Raw genomic sequence first — 15,683 nt, 5'->3', positions numbered from 1 at the left:
CCAACATTGCAATTGCCTTTTTTACCACAAGCTCAAGCTGTAAATTAACCTTCTGGGGGTCTTGCACGAGGACTCCTAGTCCCCCTGCACCTCTGATGTTTGAACCTTCTCCCCATTTAGATAATATTCCGCACTATTGTTCCTGTTACCAAAATGCATTCTCATACATTTCCCAACACCATATTCCATTGCCACTTTTTTGCCCATTCTTCAAATTTGTCCTGCTGCGATTGCATTGCTTCCTTGGCACTTCCTACCCCTCCAGCTATCTTCATATCATCTGCAAACATTGCCACGAAGCCATCAATTCCATTATCTAAATCATTGGCAAATAATGTGAAAAGCAGCAGTCCCAATACTGACCACAGAGGAACACCATTTGTCACTGGCAGCCAGCAGGAACTCAGCAGGCTAGGCAGCAGCTATGGAAAAGAGCGAACGGTCAATGTTTTGGGTGATGTTTCTTCACCAGGGTCTTTGTCCAGCTTAGTATACTGCATTGTAGTTTATTGTTCACTGGGTGAACTAAAAGCAGTAGGGTCTCGGCCCAAAACGTCGACTGTACCTCTTCCTATAGATGCTGCCTGGCCTGCTGCGTTCACCAGCATTTTTTGTGTGTGTTGCTTTAATTTCCAGCATCTGCAGATTTCCTCATGTTTGAGGGATGATTAAATTACTGAATTTCTCCAGTCAGTTCTCAGATATGGCCTGCCACTTTAGTTCTTCATCCTACTCCCAATTCATCTGCTCTTTCTTTCACCTTCTGTACTGTTCCACTGAAGTTCTGTGTAAATTAAATTCCAGCAACTACACTATATTATCTTAAGCTGAAAATATTGGGCTCTCTATACTCAATACTACACTTGGATATTATAGATAATCAGCTATTCAAGTCTTGTATATTGGTAGTGAAGTGATTGAGATACTAGAGTAATAACTCTGTTTTAGCAACTCAGATATATAAATTAAAATCTCATAATGGAAGTTGTGGATTTTAAATACAGTTAAATATAATGTGAAATTAAAAAAAAACACTTTTATGATGTTGACCATGAAAGGACCAGATTATGATAGAAATCTTGAGCAACGCAAAGTTTGAGACCATAAGACCATAGGACATAAGAGCAAATCTGGGCCATTTGACCTATCGAGTATGCTCCACCATTCCATAGTGGCTGATTTAATATTCCTGTCAGCTCTATTCTTCTGCCTTCACCCTGTAACCTTTGATGCCCTTATTAATCAAGAATTTACCAATGCCTGCTTTAAATATACTCAATGATTCAGCCTCCTCCGCCATCTGTGGCATTAAAGTTCACAGATTCACTACCCTCTGGATAAATAAATTCCCCATCACCTCCGTTTCTTGTACACTGGGGCTATGCCCTCTGTTCCTAGACTTCCCCACTATAGGAAACATCCTCTCCATGTCAGTTCTATCTAGGCCTTCCAATATTCAATAGGTTTCAATGTGATCCCTCTCATTCTTCTAAACTCCAGAAAGTACAGGCCAAAAGCCATCCAATTCTCCTCATACATTAACCCTTTCAATTCCATATATATATATATATATATATATATATCCATAACAATACAAACAGATTAAGATAGACATTATCAAAATCATACTGTTAAGCTAGTGTAAAATATATATAATAAAAAAAAGAAACCAGCGATTCTGCTCTTATCAGTTCATGAAAAGGAAGAAAAAAACATTGAATCTTAAATGAAGAAAAAAAAATCCACTACATTGTATATAAAAAAAGAAACACAAAAAAAAGGGACTGGGCCGTCCATTTTGAGGATACGACCAAAAAAAAAAGAAAGACTTTCTGATCAAACCTAAAACCTCAAAAAAAATTGGAAGAGTAGTAAAACAATTTAAATGAAAATATTGAATAAAAGGTTGCCAGATTTGCTCAAATTTAAAGGATGTATATAACGTCCGACTTCTTATTTTCTCTAAACTTAAACAGGACATAATGGAGGAGAGCCAATAAAAGACCATAGGTGGATGAGGACCCTTCCACTTCAATAAAATAGCTCTCTTAGCTAATAAAGTCAAAAAGGCTATCGTACATTGAGCGGAAACAGGAATATTTCCTGCTTCCAATGGGATAATCCCAAAAATTGCCGTAAGCAAATTAGATTGTAGATCCAGATCCAAGACTTTTGTTAGCATTTTAAAAACATCTCTCCAAAAGTTATCTAGCTTTATACAAGACCAAAACATATGAGTTAAAGTGGCCACCTCAATATTACATCTATTACAAATAGGATTAGTATTGGAAAAAATATGCGCTAGTTTATCATTTGACATATGGGCTGGATGCACTACCTTGAACTGTATCAAGGAATGACGGGCAAATAATCAGTACTTCACCAGAACAATGCTTGTAAGAAGCATTGATGAAGGGTGTCAGCCCAAAACATTGACTCATTATTCATTTCTATAGATATGCTTGGCCTGCTGACTTCCTCCAGCATTTTGTGTGTGTTGCTCTGCACTTTCAGAATCTGCAGAATCTCTTGTGCTTATATTGTTGCATGCAAAAAGACAACATAATGCACCTCAGCTGGGAAAATTCAATGACCATCACAAAAAGTGAATTAGCTGCATCATTTTCATCCAGCTTGGGAAGTCATGAAAAATGTTCAGTACTGTGCAAATGTATTGGGCACATATATTAGCTAGGGTGCCTAAGACTTTTGCATAGTACTGTAGTAATTTCATGTATTGCACTGTACTGCTGCCACAAAAAAAAAATTCATGACATATGTGAGTGATGATAAACCTGTTTCTGATGTGGGTGTCTGTGGTGGAATGAGAGTGGGAAGTGGGCAGGGAGAGGTGAGAGAGCAGGAAGCACCAGAGAGACATTCTGTAATGATCAATACACCAGTTGTTTGGAATCAAATGATCTTGCTTGCTGTCTCAGGGCTTGGTATGTCTGTACCTGCACCATGACCCCCAAATGCTCCAGCACTCCGTCTTTGCCACCTGTCCCACACCACTTCCACGGTACTCCACACTGTGCCTCAGACTTTTGCACAGTGCTGTACCAGCAAAACGTTGTCTGTGGCAGGCAAAGAATTAACTAAGATGTGGAATAAACCTGCTTAATCTTTCCTTCATAATCCTCATCGAATTCTCACTCCATCCCCCTCCCCCACCCTTCCACCTTCCCCCTCACCTTGGCATTACCTATCACCGGCTAGCTTGTACTCCTCCATCCCAAAACCAAACACCCCTGCCTTGTTACTGTGGCTTCTGCTCCATTCCTTTTCAGTCCTGATGAAGGCAAGAAATGTTGACTCAATTGATGCTGCCTGACTTGCTGAGTTCATCCAGCATGTTGTGTGCATTACTCTGGATCTCCAGCATCTCCAGAATCCCTTGTGATTCCTCATAATCTGTCACATGAGCATCTTTCCCTGTCAATCATCATATTTACCATCTCTAAAGTCTCACCTTCACATTGAGAAGATACTCCCTTTATTGATAAAATAAAATCCTGATAAAATCCTGACCTCTGTGTGAAGTTTGTATTTCTGCCCTGTAACCACATAGGTTCCTCCAGGTAATTTATTTTTTTTTCATACAGGAGATTCTGAAGACACTGGATATCTTGAGCCACGTGCACAAAATGCTGGAGAAACTCAGCAAATCAGGCAGCAACTATCGACTCTTTTGATGAAGGGTCTACGTCTGAAATGTTGAGTTTACTCCTCTCCATAGATGTTGCTTAAATTGCTGAGTTCCGAATTCAAATGTCTTCCTCATTGCCAAGGTGTGTTGATTGATAAATTGGCAGTCTACTATAAGTTATACCTAGTGTAGGTGCTGATTAGATTGACGGGCAATTGATAGAGTACGCGGAAGTGAGTGAAGAGACTGGGATGGGAATTGGCATAATGCAATGAATGGTTTTCCATTTTTGTAACAAATTTTGAAAATCAGAAAAGGACTAAAGTTTTGTTAGGACAGATTGAGAGGAAATGGTCCCACTGAGTTTTCATAATCACAGGATATGGTTTTGAAGTAATTATAACAGGTAAGGAGTGCTTTATTTTCATGTAACATTAATTGTTTCAGTTTGTCTGAAAGAAAGATGGCAACAGATTTAAGTGTAATAACAGTATTGGTTGAACATGAAAAGCCAAGAAAATTAGTGTTTTGTAGAAAGAGCAGAAGAATGAAGAGATTTTGTTCTTCAGCAAGCTGGCTCAGCTGTTGCGGGCTGAGAGTCCTGTTTCAATATCAGAATCAGAATCAGGTTTCAAATGATTGACATATATTGTGAAATCTGTCATTCCTCTGCACAGCACAGTGCAGTGCAATACATAAAAAACCATAAATTACATCTTCATATATATTGTGTGTATTTATAGACTTAGATACATATATTGTTGTGATTTATAGATTTTTTCATGGTTTGGTTCATTGCTTGTTCAGAAATCTGATGGTGGACTGGAAGAAGCTGTTCCTAAAATGTGACGGTATTTTTTAGGAACCATTTTCCATGTGGGACAGGACGGAGTGAAGTGCAGAGGCTATAGTATCACCAGTGGACCGATTCAAATGGTAAGTGTGGAAAGCCAGTTTTAAACAGTCAATGCCATAGTATAAGTCAGGTAATATTGTATCCTCTGTAAAGCCAATATTGTCTTCTAGATAGTTGATGTGTAATGCCTGGTGTTATATTTCATCAAGCATTCTTGGTTGAACAAAGAAATACAACAGAGTCAATGAAGATTTACACACAAATGCTGACAAACAACCAATATGAAAAAGAAGCCAAATTGTAGAAGTACAAAATCAATCAATCAATAAATAAACAAATAAAATAATGTTGAATTGTAGAATCCTTGAAAGTGAGTCCATGGATTGTAGAATCATTGCAGTGTTGAGGTGAGTGAAATTATCTATGCTGGTTCGGGAGCGTGATGTTTGAAGGGTAATAACTGTTCCTGAAACAGGTGCACTCAGTAGTATTCTCCAAATGAGAGTCTCAACTGATACTTTCTTCTCAATATATTAGTATTATTAAATACTTTATCTGTTCAGTTTTGCTAACTGATTGGTTTCTTGATTATTCTTCTTCCTTTACATTTAGAAATTGGATTTTTTGATCTAAGTATAAGCATTTTATTCACTGAAGTTTCTTTTTTACTATATAGATAGGCAGGTAATATAGATAAGTTTGATAAGACAAAATAATGGGAGTGATGAAGATGAGCGTAGAGATTAGGCCTTTCAGTGTCACTGAAAATGGGCCCAGATGAAATATAGCTACCCTGCTAACAGAAGAAAGGGAGAAACAAGTAAGGGTGTTGTTCCTCAATTTCCAGTACTTCCTCACTATAAAACTGTTGACAAATAACTGGATTACTGATAATATAGTTTGTTAGTTTGAAACACTAAGAGTGACATGGTGGTGTAGCCGTTAGCATGATGCTATTATAGCTTGAGGCGTTCCAGAGTTTAGAGTAAATTTCCTAGCCGTTCTGTAAGGAGTCTCTGTACGTCCTCCCCGTGGAATTCATGGGTTTTCACTGGATGCTCCAGTTTCCTCCCACAGGCCAAAGACATACTGGGTAGGTTAATGGGTCATTGTAAATTGTCCCTTGTTCAGGTTAGGGATGATCGGGGTTGTGGGGACGCTGGACACAGTGGCTCAAAGGGCTGGGGGTGCCTACTCCGCAGAGTGTCACTGAGTAAATAAATAAAAAGGAAGAAATGAGTCAATAGTGGAACTTTAGACACAAATTGCTGAAAACCTTAGTTTCAACCGTTAGATTCAGTTTGTTAAAGAATGTTTATTTCTCAATATCGCATTTAAGTTTTATATACTCATAATTAGGAAGGTCAAAGGAGATTACATATTTCCTGTAGCCCATATGGATTTTAAAATGTATTTGATGTGGATCCACAAGGAAAACTCATTTTTAAAGTTTAATCATCTGTTCAGTGACAGCAAGCAAAAGGCTATTGTTGGTGACTGCTATTGAGTGTCTTGTGAGTATCACAGGACTCCATACTAGGATTGTGTTTCATAATGTCAATAATTTGCAATTAAATGTAAGGCAGCAGATTAAGAGGTTTTGAAGTTCAAAGTAAATAGTACTATCAAATTATGTATGTGTCACCAAATGCTACCATGGGATTCATTTGCTTACAGGCATTCCCAGTAAAACAAAGAAGTACAATGGAATAAAAAAAACTGTATATAAAGACTGACAAATTGCGAAAATACAAAAAGAAGTAATAATAAAAATAAGCAAATAAGTAAATAAATAAAACTAAGAACATGAGTTATAGAGTACTTGAATGTGAGTCCATAGGTTGTGTTCAATGATCAGTTCAATGCCATGGTGAGTGAAGATGCCCACTCTGGTTCAGGAGCCTGATGGCTGAAGGGTAATAACTGTCCCTGAACTTGGTGGTGTGGGACCCTAGGCTCCTGTAGCTCCTTTATGATGTTAGCAGCGAGAAGAGAGCATGGTCTGGGTCATTGGGGTCCTCAATGATGGTTGCTGTTTTTTTGTGGGAATCTCTTTGCAGATGTGCTCATTAGTGGTGAGGACTTTTCCTTTAACGTACTGGACTGTATCTACCACTTTTTTGCAGGGCTTTTCAGGTTTTCAAATGACAAAAACATTGGCCATTTGTTGTACAGTCTGGGGAAAAATATCAATGGACTAGTCAGGAGTGCAGAAAATAGTATTCAGCCTGTGAAGTGTGAAATTATATTTAGAAGTTAAATTTAGGAAGGACAAGCAAAGCAATTCAATAACTTTTAAGATGTTAAGAAATGTAGGGAAACAAGGGTGCCTTTAATAACGTCCTTAGATCCCCGATGGCATGTGTGCATGTACGCAAGCTGGTTAAAAAACTATTTAGGATTTTTCATTTATTAGAATAAAAAAATTATAAAGTATATAGAATTGCTCTCTCACTAATTAGTTACAGTGAGAATGTTACACAAAATTCCATCATTCCAACGCAGGTAGAATGTAGTCTCACTAACAGCAGTACATAAAGCTTCATAGAAACAGAAAACCTACATCACAATACAGGCCCTTCAGCACACAAAGCTGTGCAGAACATGTCATTACTTTTGAAATTACCTAGGGTTACCCACAGCCCTCTATTTTCCTGAGCTCCATATACCTGTCCAGGAGTCTGTCAAAAGACCCTATCATATCCACCTCCACCACTGTCGCCGGCAGCCCATTCCAAGCACTCACCACTCTCTGCGTGAAAAACTTACCCCTGACATCTCCTCTGTACCTACTTCCAAGCGCCTTAAAACTGTGCCCTCTCATGTTAGTCATTTCAGCCCTGGGAAAAAGCCTTTGACTATCCACACGATCAATACCTCTCATCATCTTATACACCTCTGTCAGGTCACCTCTCATCTTCCATCGCTCCAAGGAAAAAAGGCCAAGTTCACTCAACCTGTTCTCATAAGACATGCTCCCCAATCCAGGCAAAGTCCTTGTAACTCTCCTCTGCACCCTTTCCATGGTTTCCACATCCTTCCTATAGTGAGGCGACCAGAACTAAGCACAGTACTCCAAGTGGGGTCTGACCAGGGTCCTATATAGCTGCAACATTATCTCTCGGCTCTGAAACTCAGTCCCACAGTTGATGAAGGCCAATGCATCGTATGCTTTCTTAACGCAGAGTCAACCTACACAGCAGCTTTGAGTGTCCTATGAACTTGGACCCCAACATCCCTCTGATCCTCCACACTGCCAAGAGTCTTACCATTAATACCATATTCTGCCATCATATTTGTCCTACCGAGATGAAACACCTCACACTTATCTGGGTTGAACTCCATCTGCCACTTCTCAGCCCAGTTTTGCATCCTATCAATGTCCCACTGTAACCTCTGACAGCCATTCACACTATCCACAACACCCCAACATTCGTGTCATCAGCAAATTTACTAACCCATTCCTCCACTTCTTCAGTAACATGTTCTCTCAAATTGTTGGATATTTGTTATTATGTAGGTTTATGGAGGGTGGGCTGTAGAAGGAACATAGAACATAGAATAGTACAGCACATTACAGGCCCTTCGGCCCACAATGTTGTGCCGACCCTCAAATCCTGCCTCCCATTTAACCCCCACCTTAAATTCCTCCATGTAACTGTCTAGTAGTCCCTTAAACTTCACGAGTGTATCTGCCTCCACCACTGACTCAGGCAGTGCATTCCATGCACGAACCACTCTCTGAGTACATAACCTTCCTCTAATATCCCTCTTGAACTTCCCACCCCTTACCTTAAAGCCATGTCCTCTTGTATTGAGCAGTGGTGCCCTGGGGAAGAGGCGCTGGCTATCCACTCTATCTATTCCTCTTATTATCTTGTACACCTCTATCATGTCTCGTCTCATCCTCCTTCTCTCCAAAGAGTAAAGCCCTAGCTCCCTAATCTCTGATCATGATGCATACTCTCTAAACCAGGCAGCATCCTGGTAAATCTTCTCTGTACCCTTTCCAATGCTTCCACATCCTTCCTACAGTGAGGCGACCAGAACTGGACACAGTACTCCCAAGTGTGGCCTAACCAGAGTTTTATAGAGCTGCATCATTACATTGCGACTCTTAAACTCTATCCCTCGACTTATGAAAGTTAACACCCCATAAGCTTTCTTAACTACCCTATCTACCTGTGAGGCAACTTTCAGGGATCTGTGGACATGTACCCCCGGATCCCTCTGCTCCTCTACACTACCAAGTATCCTGCCATTTACTTTGTACTCTGCCTTGGAGTTTGTCCTTCCAAAGTGTACCACCTCACACTTCTCTGGGTTGAACTCTATCTGCCACTTCTCAGCCGACTTCTGCATCCTATTGATGTCTCTCTGCAATCTTCGTCAATCCTCTACACTATCTACAACACCACCAACCTTGGTGTCGTCTGCAAACTTGCCAACCCACCCCTCTACCACCATATCCAGGTCGTTAATAAAAATCACGAAAAGTAGAGGTCCCAGAACAGATCCTTGTGGGACACCACTTCTCACAATCCTCCAGTCTGAATGTACTCCCTTCACCATGACCCTCTGCCTTCTGCAGGCAAGCCAATTCTGAATCCACCTGGCCAAACTTCCCTGGATCCCATGCTTTCTGACTTTCTGAATAAGCCTACCGTGTGGAACCTTGTCAAATGCCTCACTAAAATCCATATAGATCACATGCACTGCACTACCCTCATCTATATGCCTGGTCACCTCCTCAAAGAACTCTATCAGGCTTGTTAGACACGATCTGCCCTTCACAAAGCCATGCTGACTGTCCCTGATCAGACCATGATTTTCTAAATGCCCATAGATCCTATCTCTAAGAATCTTTTCAACAGCTTTCCCACCACAGATGTAAGGTTCACTGGTCTATAATTACCCAGACTATCCCTACTACCGTTTTTGAACAAGGGAACAACATTCGCCTCCCTCCAATCCTGTGGTTCCATTCCCGTAGACAACGACGACATAAAGATCCTAGCCAGAGGCTCAGCAATCTCTTCCCTCGCCTCATGGAGGAGCCTGGGGAATATTCCGTCAGGCCCCGTGGACTTATCCGTCCTAATGTATTTTAACAACTCCAATTCCATGATTTAGTTGAAATATGTGAAGTGATGAACTGAGGGCTACTACCTACTTTACTGAGGTGCAGTTACTCAAAATTGGTGTTCTGAAGATAACTTGTTGAAGAGTTCCAGAGGAGTTGAAAAAAAAACAGGCACTTTAGGAGGTCTGAGCTAATTGAGCATGAATTTGTAAAAGCAGATAATGTTTGACCACATAAAATTTTTTTTTTGAACATGTAAGAGAGGGTGTAGTTGAACAGAATGCAGCATGTTCTGTCAAAGCAGATCTTAAAAAAGATTTTTTAAAATTAGCACATAAAACGTTTATTGACATAATTGACCTCAATAGGTTAGAAGGTTCAGTGACCTCTTGGATAAAAACCGACAGGATTATGCATGTTTTTATTTGTTGTATAATTTCACATTGCAGTGTTCCTACCTGTAGTGTTAGGATCACTGTATGTTTCTACAGGCACAGAAATATGCATAATGTGTAAATGTGTGATATATATAATGTGTAAATGTGTTTATAAAATTTATGTGCAGAATGGATCTCGGAATACAGAGTAAAATTTCAAAACACGTAAGTGAGATCAAACCTGGGATATGGCAAATAGTGAGGGAAGGTTTTAATTAATCGCAGTAATATATAGATTGGCTCACAGTACATTTATTTATTTATTTATTTATGTTTATTTTGTGATACAGCGTAGAATACGCCCTTCTGGTCTTCAAGCAATATTGCCATAGCAACCTCAGCAACCCCACAGCCCTGATTAACTGCAGCCAAAATAGGAGAGAATTTACAATAATCAATTAACCTCAAAAGCTCAGAGACCTCAGCCTTGACACTGCCTTGTCCAGCTGGATCCTGGCCTTCCTGTCAGATCGCTGGCAAGTGGTAAGAGTGGGCTCCCTCACCTCCACCCCTCTGGCTCTCAATACAGGAGCGCCTCAGGGCTGTGTACGAAGTCCCCTGCTTTACTCCCTGTATACCGATTACTGTGTCGCCACCCACAGCTGTAATCTGCTAATTAAATTTGCCGATGACACTCCATTGATTGCTCTAATCTCAAACAATAACTACGTAAGTGGCCTGCAGGGAAGAAGTCATCTTTCTGACACAATGGTGTCAAGAAAACAACTTATCCCTCAATGTTATGAAAGCAATGGAGCTGGTTGTGGACTACAGGAGGAATGGAGACAGGCGAACCCCTATTGACATCGATGGATCTAGGGTTGAGAGGGTGAACAGGTTTAAGTTCCTTGGCATACACATCACTGAGGACATCATATGGTCTGTACACACCAGCTGTATGGTGAAAAAGGCACAGTAGCGTTCCTTTCAGCTCAGATGTTTGAGGAACTTGGTACTGGCCCTCAAATCCCAAGAACTTTCTACAGCAGCACAATTGAGAACATCCTGACTGGCTGCATCACTGCCAAGTATGGGAATGTAACCTCCCTTAAATGCAGGATTCTGCAGAGAGTGGTGCGGACAGCCCAGCGCATCTGTAGTTGTGAACTTCCTATGATTCAGGATATTTACAAAGACAGGTGGCAAAAAAGGGCCCGGAGGATCATTGGGGACCCGAGTCTCTCCAACCACAATCTATTCCAGCTGCTACTATCCAGGAAATGGTACCGCAGCATAAAAGCCAGGACCAACAGGCTCTGGGACAGCTCTTCCACCAGGCCATCAGACCGATTAACTCACGCTGATTTGAGAGTATTTCTATGTTACATTGACTGTTCTATTTATCATAAATTATATGATTGCACATGGCACATTTAGACGGAGACGTAACATAAAGATTTTTACTCCTCATGGAAATGAAGGGTGTAAGAAATAAAGTCAATTTAGTTCAATTCAATTCAATTCTAGCACCTCTTTGAGAGGAAACTGGAGAGCCCGGGAAAAACTTAAACAATCTATGAGGAGGACACACAGAGACTCCTTACAGAATTAAACTCCAGAACGGCCTGAACTGTAACAGTGTCATACTAATTGCTGCATTACTGGGGCGCCCAGTCAAGGAGCAGATGAAACTTGACATGAAGGAGTGAAAAGTGATGTCCATAAGTAAAGAACGAGTACAAGAGAATACAGAATTTCTGATGCAGTTCTAAAGAACGTGCAGGAAGAGAGCGACTTAAAGTTTCAAGGTGGTGGTAAAGGAAGATGCACTAGTGATATTACAGAGACTTAGATAGGTACATGGATGATAGAAAAATCAAGGGTTCTGTCGGATGGAAGCAATATATTGAATCTTCGAATAGTTTAAAAGGTTGGCATAATATCATGGACTGAAGGGCCTTTAATGTGGCTTACTGTTCTAAGCTCTATTCATAGGGCAGCAGGGTTGAGATTTGTCTCTGTCAAAGGAGATGTAAGGCACTGTTTCCCTCCACTAGCTTGCAGTTCCTCTTGGGTAAGGTGCAGCACCTGCTTCTCCCCCCAGTCATCAGTCACGTGAAGCCATGGGAGCAGGTGGTGGATTGTTGTCGAGCAGCTGCTGCATATGCAAGTTCTTGTTATGCGACACTGATGCCAGGCAGACAATTTCTGAAGAGTATTGGTAATGACTGGGGTTTACTTGTCTTGAAAAGACACTCTCCAGAAGAAGGCAATGGCAAACCACTTGTAAAAAAATTTGCCAAGAAATATCACGGTCATGGATAGAGCAACAGGGTTAAGGGCACCTTTCCCATGGGCAATGATCCCTTGCTTGGCAGACATATTAAAGACAGATGGAAAACCATTATCACCCACATCCCTCCTCCTGTGCCGTGGGAGGAGGGATGGGAAGAGGCCCACGAGAGAAAGGCCTTGAAGTACCAGCCCTTTCTGCAGCAGTGTAAAGACAAGGGATGGCAGGCATGGTTGTTCCCTGTGCAGATCGGCTGCAGAGGTTTCCAGGCCAAATCAGCATGGTGGTTGTTGTCAGATCTGGGCCTGGACGAAAGGAGCAAAAAACAAGCAGCTCATAGGATGGGGGAAGAGGCAGAACGAGCTTCTTGTTGGATTTGGAGTAGGCGAGAGGAGGGGCGCTGGAAGCCAGGAGCGGACGGGCAGTGATTTGGCCACCACTGCCGGCCCACCAACTGGAGAGTGTTGTGGTTAAAGGTCGAAACACTCGGTAAAGGTTGGGAACCACCTGATGACATTTGCTCCTGGCTGAAGGCTACGGTTACCTTATAAGGTAGCTGGAGAATGCACCCTAACAGGTGTATGTAACAAGCAACACAGCACATAATGATGATAATCTTCAATTCATGTCCCCGTTCAACTCCATTTTAAATGCTGTTAATGTATCTGCCTCAACTACTTCCTCTTTCAACTCTTTCACCCCCTGAGTGAGAAAAGTTGACCTTCTGGTTCATGATTCTCTAATGCTGGGAAAAAGACTGTGTCATTGAACCTATCCCTTTATGATTTTATACACCAGCAGAAAATCAACATGGAGAGGAATCTGCAGGTGATTAAAGTCCTATGCTGTAGAGGTCTCATGTTTGGGAGGTAGTCTTGGAGGATTCTAGGCAAATGACTACTGCAAATATTTTACATGGTACACACTTGAGCAATGTGTGCCATTGCTGCAGAGAGTTGACATTGAGAGGATATTTCCAATAGTGAAGGAGTGACCAGAAGACACTGCCTCAGAATAGGTCATTTCTTTAGAACAGAGATGAGGAGGAATTCCCTTAGCCAGAGGGTAGTGAATCTGTGAAATTCATTGCACAGGTGGCTGTAGAGATGAAGACATTTGGTACACTTCAAGCAGAGTTTGCTAGTTTCTTGATTACAGTGTCTACAGTTACAGAAAGAAAGCAGGAGAATATGGTTAAGAGAGCTAATAAATCACTGTGATCTATCATGGGAAGACCTGATGGCTGAATGGCCTAATTTGCTGCTATGTCTTATGGTCCTATTGTCTTAATGTTTTAGCTGTTTACTGGAATACCACCTGATTGGGTTGCTTTTTCCAGGATAATGTTCAGGTTTTTTAAAGCAGTTTGCTGCTTATGTGGGCTCATGGACATTATTCCATCATGCTCCAGCTTTGCGCTCTGCAGGTAGTTGAAGTATTCTGGGTTGTCAGGTAGTGAGCCACTTGCTGCAAGATACACAGGCTCTTGATGTGAATGATGCTTTTCACTGTATGTTTTGATGTTCATGTGACAATCTTTAAAAGTAATTCTTTATCTCTTTAGCCACTCTGGAAATTGATGGTGAGAGATACAGTAATAGTAATTACATTGAATGCCAAGGGGACATTATTGATACTATTTTATTGGAGAAGGCCATTTTCTGACAGTTTTGTGGCAAGAATATAATCTGCTATTTATTAGCTCATGCCTGAATATTGTCTAGGTGTTACAGCATGTAGGCATCATTTACAGAAGAGTTGCAAATGGAATAAAATATAGTGCAATAATAATTTAATTTCTCTACTTCTAACGTGATCTGCAGCTGGAGATAGTTTGGTCTTGCACACTGCCATGAGGAACATCCACAGAGATGTCCTGATGCTATTTTCTTTTGACAGAGATGATCATAGATCAAGTGTCTTGGTCAAGGAATACATTGGAGATAATAATTTTTTAGGTAATAATTTTTTAAATAATGGGCTGCAGTCATCTAGAACCTATGCTAGAAATAGGCATAATCAGCATTTGATGGAAATAGCTTACATTACTACAGGGATGAAATGAGGGAAGGAGACTGACTGGCTTACTGTAGCATAGACTTCATGTTCCCAATGCCTCACTTGGCACATAATAATTCTATGATTTTATCTCTCTAGATTAGTGACAAAGCCATGGATGGAACAATGTGGGAACATTGCAAATCACTGGTTGAATTTATGAAGAAGGCAGAAATCCTCATGAAATTTTAAAGAATTTGGGTATGTATTTGAATTACCATAACTTGATTTTAATTATGTACTGGCTTAATATGTTTTTTTTTTGCTGGAATCTATTTCAGAATTGTATTCATCTGTGTACAATCAGATCTACATTTTAGTTTCAATTAATTTTTGTCCATTGTGACATCTAAGCACACTATCTCATTTTCCAGGTCAACAATGGATTTATATCCAGTTTTCTCTGCCTTTCAGAATTACAATATGAATAATATTTGGACCCATTTTTTTCAGCACTGATGTTCCTCAGAACCCAACCTTAATACCTGGAACAGTCATAATATAGTGCATTATGGAAACGTGCCTTTTTATCCAATGCATCCAGGCTGAACATGGTGTCCAAAAGGTAGTCTCATGTTCCTACATTTAGTCCGCATCCCGCTAAAGCTTTCCTGTCCATGTACTCATCCAAGTGACTTTTAAATGTTGTTATTGTATCTGCCACAACCATTTCTTCTGGCAGCTCCTTCCATATGCGCAGCAACGTCTCTGTGAAGAAGATGTCCCTGATGTTCTTCATAAACCATTCAGCTCGACATTAAACCTATACCATCAAGTTTTTACTTCCCCTTTCCATGTGGAATGGACTGACTGCATTCACCCTATCCATATCCCTCATGATTTCATATAGCTCTATAAGGTCACCTCTTAATCACCTATATCTCAAGGAATAAGGTTCTAACCTGCCCAACCTCTCTCAATAACTCAGGCCCTCAAGTCCTGACAGCATCCTTGTCAGTCTTCTCTATACTCTTTCCATTTCAATTATATCTTTTAAGTCCTGTTCCAATTGTCAGTTTGTTAATACTACTCTGGAGCAGCTTAGACTAGTATTGCAGGGGTCTAGGACCCGGGTCACCAAGGTGAAGGATCGGACAGGATGGTCAGTAAGTGAAAGATCAGACAAGAAGGTAAATGTCTGGGTAAGTATTGAAAGGCAAAACTGAAATAACAGGTATGATGGGTTCGATGGTTTAGAGTGTGTATTTTAATGGTTGGAGTATTATGGGTAAAGGTGATAGACAGAGCATGGATCAGTTCATTGAACTACAATATTGTGGCCATTACAGATACTTAGTTGTGAGAGGGGCAGGAATGGGTGATTAATGTACCAGGTTTCTGTGTTTTTAGAAAAGATAGAGAAGGAG

The 15,683-nt window shown here is 40.7% G+C and overlaps 1 protein-coding gene and 1 long non-coding RNA gene across 4 annotated transcripts in view; one reads left to right on the top strand and one right to left on the bottom strand.

Annotated features, from left to right (window-relative positions):
- Positions 1-15,683, bottom strand: part of LOC140201014 (protocadherin gamma-C5-like) — a 260,472-nt gene that overhangs the window by 210,563 nt on the left and 34,226 nt on the right. The window lies entirely within an intron of this gene.
- LOC140200615 (uncharacterized) overlaps positions 1-15,683 on the top strand; it is a 28,401-nt gene that overhangs the window by 6,614 nt on the left and 6,104 nt on the right. For all 3 annotated transcript variants that reach the window (XR_011886678.1, XR_011886677.1, XR_011886679.1), the window contains 2 exons: positions 4,512-4,585; positions 14,416-14,517. This is a non-coding gene — a long non-coding RNA (uncharacterized lncRNA). The remainder of the gene's footprint in view (positions 1-4,511; positions 4,586-14,415; positions 14,518-15,683) is intronic.

This window comes from Mobula birostris, chromosome 7 (assembly GCF_030028105.1).
Source record: "Mobula birostris isolate sMobBir1 chromosome 7, sMobBir1.hap1, whole genome shotgun sequence".
In the NCBI taxonomy this organism is placed as follows: Eukaryota; Metazoa; Chordata; class Chondrichthyes; order Myliobatiformes; family Myliobatidae; genus Mobula; species Mobula birostris.
The sequence above is the reverse complement of the archived record's forward strand: the minus strand, read 5'-3'. Positions and strand labels throughout refer to the sequence as shown.